Consider the following 11358-nt stretch of genomic DNA (forward strand, 5'->3'; position numbering starts at 1 on the left):
ATCCCCGAACGTGCTTATATTGATTCCGTAACTCCACCAACCCAAATGGAGTTGCGGAATCGACAGGGGGAGCCATGGACATCGATCCCATACCGTGAGGACGGTGAGTAATTTGATCTTAGATACTTCGACTTCAGCTACATTATTCATGTAGCTGAAGTTGTGTATCTAAGATCGATTTTCCCCCGTAGTGTAGACCAGCCCTTAGAGTAATTGAGTATCAGACCCTTTCTCTATCTGAGTGCTGTGTCCTAGCCTCTTTAACAATTCTTGCACCATTGAACTCAACAGGAGTTTTGCCACTGACATCAGTAGCAATAGGATCAAACTCTAAATTGAAATTGCCAGATTCTGAGGTCTTTCCTTTGAGGGCTTGCATAAGAAATTTGGAACCTGAACCTCCTTTTTGCCATTGGATTTAACAGGAGAAGGACTTGGGTCTAGTAAAAGAAAGAAAAGACAAGGTACTCAGCGAAAGATATACAGCTTATTGTCCTAAGAAAGAATTTTTGAGAAAACTATCTAAACCATATATCGTGCCTAAAGAAATATCATTGTAGGTAAGACCTCAGAGTGGTTCCTATATGGAGTTGTTTCTTTTCTTAGCTATTGTAAGAGGAATAGAAAAGGAGAAAGAAATTAGAAGTAATGTATGTGCAACATACAAAACAAATTAGAAGGCATGACCCTCTGCAGCATGGTAAAGAAGGAATGTCTTTATATTTTTGCTTTTGTTATATTGAATGCACATGGTGAATGTGAGCTGTTATAGTGAAATATTGTTGATTCACATTAACACTGTATGATATTGTGACTGAAAAAATTCACAATGTTCATTTGTATTTGAGATTTTATTGGATTGGAGATTTGGCATATATTTAAGTTACACATGTGTTGGATGAAATAAAAAACATTTTTTGCCCTGTGTTACTAATTATTGAAAAATAGTTCTGTCTGTTGAATGATTATGACTCAATTTTGTTCTTGGTTGGGGGGGGGCAACATGTTTCAGCCTATTATTTTATAGACTATAATGCACATTTGACTAGGTTGTAAAGGTTAAACAGCAACTGCAGCATAACAGGTGTGACTGGTTCATATTTTGTGTTTAAGAGAAGATTTGTCAATATTGCTTTGCCTATTTACAGTTCATGGGCTCTAAATTTCTCTAACTTTCTAAATTCAAAGCTTCACATAGCTAATAGTACTATCATGAAAATGAGAACAAAATGCTATAGCTGACTCTAGCTCTCAGCACCTGATCAATGAGAGGACTCCCATTGGCTTCAGTGGGATTTGGATTGGGCTCTAAACAAGTAGACAACTAACCAAAATCACTTTATTGGTGTTTTGAGAGATCACAACATAGCTGAGTATAGACTTTAGGCCAAAGGCAGATGGCACAGTTCATGTTGCTGGCCCAGATTTAGAATCTTTTCATTGCATATGCTGCTGCTTCTGGCTTTTGTAAGCAGGAAAAGAACAGTATTTGTGGCATCAGCTGTGAATGGAGCTATGCCAGTTTATACCAGTTCAGGATCGATGGATCCTATAACCTCCAACACACAGTTTCCAATAAGTTACGGCTATTTCATGCTAGTCTGTGAAGTGTCTAAATACCTGGGTAGTCAGTGAAATTTAATACCTAATAGTGTATTAAAGTGCATTTGTCACATTCTTATTGATTATAATTATACTTTGCATCTACACCACATTTTTTTATGAAACTTAAACCACTCTATAAAAATCAATTAATTAACACGCCAGTCACCTCCTGTGTAGTTAAGTACTATTGTAGCCACTTTAAAACTGCTTAAAAGGCAAAGAGAAGTTAAGTGACTTGGTCAAGATCCCAGAGCAAGTCAACAACTGACTCAAGTACAGACCCCAGGAGTCCAGGATCTCATTGCTCCACTCCAACCACAAGACAATATTCTTTCTTTGTACTAAAAAAGTGAAAGAAAAAAATGAAAGGAAAAAAAACACCCACACTTCTAAAACTCAAAGTGGAAAAGAATGGATTCTGAAGCACTGCTTCACTTCTGCGCTATAAAGCAGAAGATAAACTGTATTCTGCCATTTTCTTGGCACATCAAGAGCTCTGCTACAGTACAGTGCTTGGAAATTAGTTTAAATACAGTTAGATTTCTATTTTGTGTCTTTTCCTTATGTACTGATTGCAGAGATACATCTCTGGTCCTTTTCTACTAGATTTTTAACAGGGAAAAAGGTTGCAACTATTGAAAAAAAAAGCAGTAGCTTCTGTGGACAGTCATTCAGAAACATCATTTACTCATCTACTTTCATCTCTGAGAAATGTATTAAAGGAGCAGAACAGTGAACAAAAAGGAGATACTTTCCTTTTTCTTCTCCTTTTATCAGGCACATAGAAAATGTGACCTGAAGGAGACTTTCTGGGTCAGATTCATCCCCGGGCAACGACCAATTCAAAGCTCCCTGTACCACTTAGTCCCTAAGGTGCAGCTGTGTTGGTTGTCCTGGGTAGGGTTGGCACTTTTTATAGATAGAATTCAAATGCCTCCATCAGCAAATGCTGTGCTCCCCTGGGACAATGTACATCTCAAAGCCAAGGATGAAATATGTGAGACCTGGGACCAAGTATTCCCTGTCAAGGGGAATCTGGCTATACAACAATCTTCCTGAGGAGATCAGGTGAGGTTTCAGGAACAAACCATTCTGATATATAGAAAGAATAATAAATATGGCAGGCAACCAGCTTGGCTTAACAGTGAAATCCTTGGCTGGATTGGACAAATGACCAGGGAGGAGTATAAAATATTCCACAGGCATGCAGGAGTGAAATCAGGAAGGCCTAATCACACCTGGAGTTGCAGCTAGCAAGAGATGTTAAGAGTAATACCAAGGGTTTCTTCAGGTACTTTAGCAACAAGAAGAAAGTCAAGGAAAGTGTGGGTCCCCTACTGAATGAGGGAGGCAACTTAGTGTCAGAGGATGTGGAAAAAACTAATGTACTCAATGCTTTTTTTGCCTTTGTCTTCACGAACAAGGTCAGCTCCCAAATTACTGAACTGGGCAGCACAGCATGGGGTGGAGGTGACCAGACCTCTGTGGAGAAAGAAGCGGTTCAAGACTATTTAGAAAAGCTGGACAAGCACAAGTCCATGGAGCTGGATGCGCTGCATCTGAGAGTGCAAAAGGAGTTAGCAGATGTGATTGCAGAGCCATTGGCCATTATCTGTGAAAACTCATGGTAATCCGGGAAGGTCCTGGATAGCTGGAAAAAGGCTAATGTAGTGCCCATCTTTAAAAAAGGGAAGAAGGAGGATCCGGGAAACTACAGGCCAGTCAGCCTCACCTCAGACCCTGGAAAAATCATGGAGCAGGTCCTCAAGGAATCAATTCTGAAGCACTTAGAGGAGAGGAAAGTGATCAGGAACAGTCAGCACAGATTCACCAAGGGCAAGTCATGCCTGACTAACCTAATTGCCTTCTATGAGGAGATAACTGGCTCTGTGGATGAGGGGAAAGCAGTGGACGTGTTATTCCCTGACTTTAGCAAAGCTTTTGATACAGTCTCCCACAGTATTCTTGCAGGCAAGTTAAAGAAGTATGGGCTGGATGAATGGATAGAAAGCTGGCTAGGTCGTTGGGCTCAACGGATAGTGATCAATGGCTCCATGTCCAGTTGGCAGTCAGTATCAAGCGGAGTGCCCCAAGGGTTGGTCCTGGGGCCGGTTTTGTTCAATACCTTCATTAATGAGCTGGAGGATGGCGTGGACTGCACCCTCAGCAAGTTTGCAGATGACACTAAACTGGGAGGAGTGGCAGATACACTAGAGGGCAGGGATAGGATACAGAGGGACCCAGACAAATTAGAGGATTGGACCAAAAGAAGTCTGATGAGATTCAACAAGGACAAGTGCAGAGTCCTGCAGTTAGGAAGGAAGACTAGGGACCAAGTGGCTAGGCAGCAGTTCTGCAGAAAAGGACCTAGGGGTTATAGTGGATGAGAAGCTGGATATGAGTCAAGAGTGTGCCCTTGTTGCCAAGAAAGCTAACAACATTTTGGGCTGTATAAGTAGGGGCATTGCCAGCAGACCAAGGGATGTGATCATTCCCCTCTACTCAACATTGATGAGGCCTCATCTGGACTACTCTGTCCAGTTTTGGGCCCCACACTACGAGAAGTATGTGGAAAAATTGGAAAGAGTCCAGCAGAGGGCAACAAAAATGATTAGGGGGCTGGAGCACATGACTTATGTGGAGAGGCTAAGGGAACTGGGATTGTTCAGTCTGTAGAAGAGAAGAATGAAGGGGGATTTAACAGCTGCTTTCAACTACCTAAGAAAGTATTTCAAAGAAGATAGACCTAGACTGTTCTCAGTGGTACCAGATGACAAAACAAGGATTATTGGTGTCAAGATGCAGTAGGGAAGGTTTACGTTGGATATTAGGCAAAACTTTTTCACTAGGAGGGTGGTGAAGCACTGGAATAGGTTACCTAGGGAGGTGGTGGAATCTCATTCCTAAGAGATTTTTAAGGTCAGGCTTGACACAGCGCTGGCTGGGATGATTTAGTTGGGGATTAGTCCTGCTTTGAGCAGGTGGTTGGACTAGATGACCTCCTGAGGTCCCTTCCAACCCTGATATTCTATGATTCTATGAATCTAAGATGACCGTCTCAAGGAAACATTGCCAGGCCTGCCTCTTTGAGAGATTCTTTCCTCTATAAGTGACGCTCACAATGTGACAACCCTTTTACTCCCAAACCCCTACCAGCTCCAATCCCACACTAAACCTATACCCAAAACAGTTTTGACACCCCTCCTCAAAAATAAGAAATGTGCCAGAGATTCCATGAAAACCAGTAGTGATTTTGCTATTGCTAGTGTTTTTATGTGGAAGGTGCACAGATGCTATGGCGATGGAAAGCAGTATAAAACCCACAGACAGATAGAAGTCAGCCAGTATGGGGTGGGACATGTTTGGGGATTAGGTGAGGATGAACAGGGGTGGGACCAGAGGATCTATTAGTATGAACATAGATCCAAATGCCCTTATAGCCTGGATGGGAAGGGAACAGAGAATCCTACCCATAAGCTTCTACATCCCCTGCTCAGGGACTGTGTTTTTGTTCTTTGTACAGCACCTAGCACAATGGGGCCCTGGACCAAGCTGGATGCTCCTAGGTGCTACACTAATACAAATAATAATAAATGATGCCCTAAAAGTGACTGGCCTAGGAAGGAAAATGGCCAAGATGCTGTGAGATACACGCAGTCAGAGGTTCCCAAACTATGGTACGCATACCACTGGGGGTACGCGAGACATCTCTGGGGGATATGCAGGAGAAATTGTGTAATGATGGATTTTATTTATTCATTATTTTATTTATTGCATTTTTGTAATAGGCTACTGAGACAAAGCTTTACAGCTCCATGGGAATTTGTTATATAAAATACAGTAGATAATTTACTTCAAGATGTACCAATGAGAGTACAGATATGCAGAGACACTGACATACACAGCCCTCACCTCCAACCACTGTACAACGCGGGTTCAGTTGCCCAGCAACTGTACAGTCTAACTGAGCTCAGAACTCAGTCAGGTGTGTGGTTTTTTTCTGTTGTGTATGTCACACTATATCTGTGCATAACAGTGAAACATGGACAGATGGCTAAAGACAGATAGTGTTCAGAAGAACACACAAGTATCAATGATGAGAAAGAGAGGGGTATGTGGACAGTTGGTAGATCCAGAAGGGGGTATGTGGGCAATAGGTTGATCTGGAAGGGTGTACATGGATGGTTGTCAAGTATCAGAGGGTAGCCGTGTTAGTCTGGATCTGTAAAAGCAGCAAAGAATCCTGTGGCACCTTATAGACTAACAGACGTTTTGGAGCATGAGCTTTCGTGAGTGAATACCCACTTCCTCAGATGCATGCATCTGAGGAAGTGGGTATTCACCCACGAAAGCTCATGCTCCAAAACATCTGTTAGTCTATAAGGTGCCACAGGATTCTTTGCTGCTTTTATGGATGGTTGGTAGATCTGGAAGGGGGTATGTGGTAGTTGGTAGATCTGGAAGGGGGTACAGGTATGGTTGGTGGATCTGGAAGGGGGTATGCAGGCAGTTGGTAGATCTGGAAGGGAGTACACATGGACAGTTGGTAGATCTGGAAGGGGGTACACATGGACAGTTGGTAGATCTGGAAGGGGGTATGTGGACAGTTGGTAGATCTGGAAGGGGGTACGCGGGCAGCTCGTAGATTTGGAAGAGGGTACACACGGGCAGTTGATAAATCTGAAAGGGAGTACGCAATAAGAAAGGGTTTGGAAACCTCTGCACTAGGCAGTGGACTCCTATAGAGTCCTTATCACTTGCTAGAACTGCTCTCCGCTGGGGAGAGTAATAGAGCAAATACTGCCTCCCGTTCCCTGGTCTCCATTGGAGCAAAATGGTGCAGTTTCCACCTCCTCGCTTTTATATGTAGCTGCCATTTTAGAAGGGAATTTTCAAAGGCACAAATGACAGTTAGATGCCAAACACCCAAAGGGAGTCAGGCACTTAACTGCCTTTTCAGCCTTCAAAAATCTTTCCTTAAATATATCTCTAAAATAATGGGAAAAAAAGGCATTGCCAGCCTGCAGAGTTCTGGCCCACTATCCCAGACTGACTGAAGCCATGTGAGGGCATGATTGTTATTATTGTCAACGCATCCTCCTACCATCAGCCCACAGCATCAGATGAGGGTCTTTTTATATGATATGAGGAGTTCACAGAGGCCACTCAAGGAGTCACATATGGGTTGCAGAACTCAAAGATTCTAGTATTTCAGTACTTTGTGGAATAATACAAGAACTCATTGCCTTACATTGCAATTTGATATATCTAAATCCAAGTGCTCCCAAGGAAGATTTGAAAAAGCTGTTGTAAAACTTGGTAATCATCAGCTACATGTGCATCAGATCTTTAGGAGAACAATACATTTACTTGCAGTGGGGAGAAAAGAAAAATCTTTTTTTTTTAAAGTTGGCAATAGATGCTCTTTAATTCTTTTTTTTTCATTCCTCTCCTAAACCCAGGGATCAGCCAAAGCTACATACACTTTTATCTAAGCTGAGTGACCGCATTGTAAACCTATTCTAGTCAACAAACTGTAAATGGCTTGAATTAATTAATTTCCTTTGGAAATCTGTTGTATCCTACATCCTGCTTTAACCCCCTACGAAGAAGGCCCAACATGGAAGTATCAGTTAGCACCATAAGTACAGCTCAGTGATAATTCACTTGGTTGTTAACGAAAAATGGTTACTGCTGCATTCAGAAGCCCATTGATGTTAATGTGTCCAATGATCTTGTGGGCTAACATCTGGTCTGTGTTAGGTGCTAACTCTAATTCTCAGTCGATATTTTCAGACATTGCTACTGTTGACAGTTTATGGGTCTTACCTGTGTGTGCTACAAAGCTTTACTGTGATTTAGCTAAATAACATTTATTCTGAAATAATTCATTAGTATTAATTCTACGTATTTCATCACAACTGCAGAGCAAGCAAAGACACATGCTATTAATACCTAATGTTGAGTTTGATCCCTAGTCAATGCTCTTAAGTTTTGCCATTTTTGCCAAGTATTTGAGGTCTCAACTCTGCATGATATGTTGTAGCAATAATTTATAAAAGGGAAATGTCCCAAAAGCCCTGTAGAAAAACGCAAACATCACAAACATTGTGGCTCACACCAGACCAGATTGGGGTAGGAGAGCTGACTATAGCTAGATTTATGTGCCTACCATAGCTTTTTTTACTTGTTTGATTTCTGACAGCTAGCTATACTATTTTGAAATCTTCCTTCTCAACAATGGCAGCTGCTATCCAAAATAAGTGGTGAGGCTGCAGTTAGAAATTTGCATATTTCTAGAGAGGCAAACTCACCACCTCTTCTCTCTGCACAATCATAACTGCTCACAACATCAATGCCTTAAAATGATTAGATGATAGATAGAGGTAATAATTGGAGATATACCAATCTCCTAGAACTGGAAGGGACCTTGAAAGGTCATTGAGTCCAGCCCCCTGCCTTCACCAGCAGGACCAATTTTTGCCCTAGATCCCTCAGTGGCCCTATCCCACCCTCCACCCCCCCATCTATAGGTAGATAGATTTGGTCAAATTTATTGCCTATATTTAAAGATGTCTGGAACTTCCCATTACAAGACCTTTATTTCAGTTACTTATAACTTTACCAAACTTTAGCCCATTTGGGCTGAAATTTTCTATGCCAGGTGTCTGCCTCAGGCTGATTTTTTTTTTTCAAATTTCCAGCAAAAATGATTCCACTGTTTCAAAGAATAAGATTAAGGGAAAAGTTGTTTTGCCCATGTTAAAAAAATTCTTACAGACTTTTAGTTGAGAAAATATAACCCTTCATACTTTACAACAGCAACTTGAAATTTGGCATGGGAGGGTTTCCTGCTGTCAGGAATGAGCCTTTGGCCATCACTACCAGTGAAAACAAACCCACATTTGGCCAAGTTATACGCCAGTGAAAAAAACTCAGTTCTCACATGCTCAGTAGAGACATGTCAGAGGTTAGCCAGTTGAATTCTGATGCTTCCATCTGCACTCATCACACTCCAGCCCAGGGTAGCAGCAAGAGCTGAGCATGTTTTTCCCAGCAGCTGTTGCTCATGGTTGCTGGGCCTGCATGAGCCAGACATAGAACTGAAAGGAGGAAAACTCTTTCTCTTGTGCTCTTAATGTCCCTTTGCTGGCACCCTGGCAGTGTAGAGCAAGAGGAACAGCCTGACTGAAATACTGAGAGGACAAGAACCAGGCATAGGTGGGGAGAAAGTAGAGTGGGACTGGGAGTTTGGGGGAGGGAAAACTGGAACTGGGAGGTGGTGAGAGAAGACTGGGACGGGTTAGAAAGGAGCCTGGGACTGGGACCTAGGGGGAAGGAGTGTGGGGAGAGGGACTAGAAGCCAGTGGGAGAAGAGAGAAGACTGGGACTGAAGAAAGGGCTAGAGGGGGAGAGAGGAAGACTGGGAGTGGCTGGATAAAGAGAATGGAATGAGAAGCCTCGTGGGAAGATTGGAACTTGGAATAGAGGAGGATGGGAAAGATTTTAATTAGATTAGGATGTGGGCAGTGGAAGAGGGGTGGCTAGGAAGGCTCAAAGAGGAGATTGGGACAAGGGCAGAAGAGAGACACAGTGGGGAATGGAAGCAGGGGCACAACCGAGATTTGAGGATGATCCCAGACAAAAGAGGGGAAAGACTGGGACTGGCTGGACAAGGAGCTTGGGGCAAGAATCCTGGGGGAGATGCAGACTGAGTGTCCATATGGGGAGATTAGGACTACCTGGCAAAGAGACTGGGAATGGCTAGGTGAGGAAAATGGGACTGGGACAAAGAAATTCTGTCATCGTCTAACTTTGGGTACTTGGTTTTGTACCTTCAATGTTCTTTTACTGCAGTGTTTTGTGAGTAATATAAACACAATTCATTAGAATGCACACTGTGGCTTGTAGCCCTTTGTATAGCAATGATGAGTTCTTAAAGATTCATTTTATAAAAGAAACATCGGTTGCTATGGAAGCAGTTTCAAAAATCCTTTGTTAGAATTGTATTTTTTCTGCTAATATAAAAAGCAGTGCCTCTTTTTTACCGTATTTCTCAAGATTGTATCTGGCCATCTTACAAGAAAAGAGAAGCAGGTAGTTCCTTGCAAGTGCTCTCTCTAGCCAGAAGCAAAGTGGGGTTCTTGGCATTAGTTACTAGTTTGATTTTTATGAGGGTGAGATGGGATTCTGTTTTGTGTTCTTTTAGCAAAGAAATAGACTGTGAATTCTCCTGATCTCTTATTCATGGGGTGGCCACTGAAAAATCTGTTTCCAGCTCTCATTATTCTTACCATGTTGCATTCTTATCCAGCAATCTCCTTTGCTCTGGAGGTGTGAAGTTGTCACAGAAAGTCGTGACTCCTGAATAATATTTGTGATCCACAAAGTCTATTGCTGAGGACAGAATGTGTGGCATACATGCTAGAACATGACCACTGTAGTCATATTCTCAAAACAGGCCAATCAATGACTTGAACCTAAAGTAATCCTTGTAATGCTATATCCCCAATGTGTGTTTGTATATGAGGCTAGGGAGGAGGGAGACATACTGTTGAGATGGAGGCCTGAGCGGGGAATGGGAAGGTTGGAGCTGGAGTGCATATGTGAAAAGCAGATGTGGATGGTTTTCCTGAGCAGAGCTGAGTAAGCGACAGCAGGGGCTTGGGAAAGAAGTCTCTGTAATGACTGTGTTAAGATATTTTAATAAAGAAGTTACCTATTGTAAATAAATCCATATGTTTTCTAATCCATAGTCCTATCCCATTTCTACTTAGGCATTTGACAATGCGGGGAATTAGAAGCCATAAAATTAATGGTATAGGTCCCTCATGTTTAATAGGGAGCGGACAGCAATTAATGACTCATTTTAAATGACAGTTTTAATGAGAGTCTTCTTTTAGGAAAACACACCATTAAAAGAGAAAAAAAATTCTACAAGCCTTTCATCCATAGGAGGCTAAACTAACCAACAAAAGCAACTGTTGGAGAAATAAACATTTAAGAGAAGACAACAAGAGAGCCATACATACAAGCTACTTGCCCCAATATATACATATATTACAATTAGGGTTGGCTGAAACTTTCCATTGCAGCCTTTTTCTATAGAAAATTCGGTTTTCAAAAAAAAAATTGTGTGAAAAATGTCTGCTTTTGGCGCAAAACTTTCACTTTTCACTGAAAAAACAAAACAACCATAACCAAACCTTTGGCAGAAAACCAGACACTTTAGAGCCAAAAAATTTCAACACACCTCTACCTTGATATAACGCTGTCCTAGGGAGTCAAAAATCTTACCGCCTTATAGGTAAAACTGCGTTATATTGAACTTGCTTTGATCCACCAGAGAGCGCAGCCCCACCCCCCGGAGCACTGCTTTACTGCATTATATTTGAATTCGTGTTATATCGGGTCATGTTAAATTGAGGTAGAGGTATATTTGGTTCTTCAACAAATTTATTTTTAAAAAATCCTTGGAAAATGTTGATGATGATTTTATTTTATTGTCAATGGCATTTTGCACAATTATTTTTTTCCAGACAGCTCTAATTACAATATTCATGTTTATGCCAGGTCAAGTAGCTTATGTGTATCGATTGTAATAATAGTTACACAGAGATCTTGTATTTTCTAAAACAAAAAAGGAAGCACAGTTAGTAGGAAAGAATTATTAAGCAGGTCTTTTTTATCTTTAAATGTCATGACTCCTTATGAAGTAAATTGAAGACAGTCAAAAGTTCATGAAGCTCTGAA

The 11358-nt window shown here is 41.5% G+C and overlaps 1 long non-coding RNA gene across 1 annotated transcript; it reads right to left on the minus strand.

The window, feature by feature from the left end:
- Nucleotides 1-1685: 1685 nt before the first annotated feature.
- Nucleotides 1686-10978, minus strand: LOC115649509. Its single transcript, XR_003999840.1, has 3 exons — nucleotides 10855-10978; nucleotides 5563-5565; nucleotides 1686-1696 (listed from the first exon to the last, which is right to left on the minus strand). It is a non-coding gene; the product is annotated as an uncharacterized LOC115649509 (long non-coding RNA).
- Between the last annotated feature and the right edge of the window lie 380 nt (nucleotides 10979-11358).

This window comes from Gopherus evgoodei, chromosome 3 (assembly GCF_007399415.2).
Source record: "Gopherus evgoodei ecotype Sinaloan lineage chromosome 3, rGopEvg1_v1.p, whole genome shotgun sequence".
Lineage (NCBI taxonomy): Eukaryota > Metazoa > Chordata > Testudines > Testudinidae > Gopherus > Gopherus evgoodei.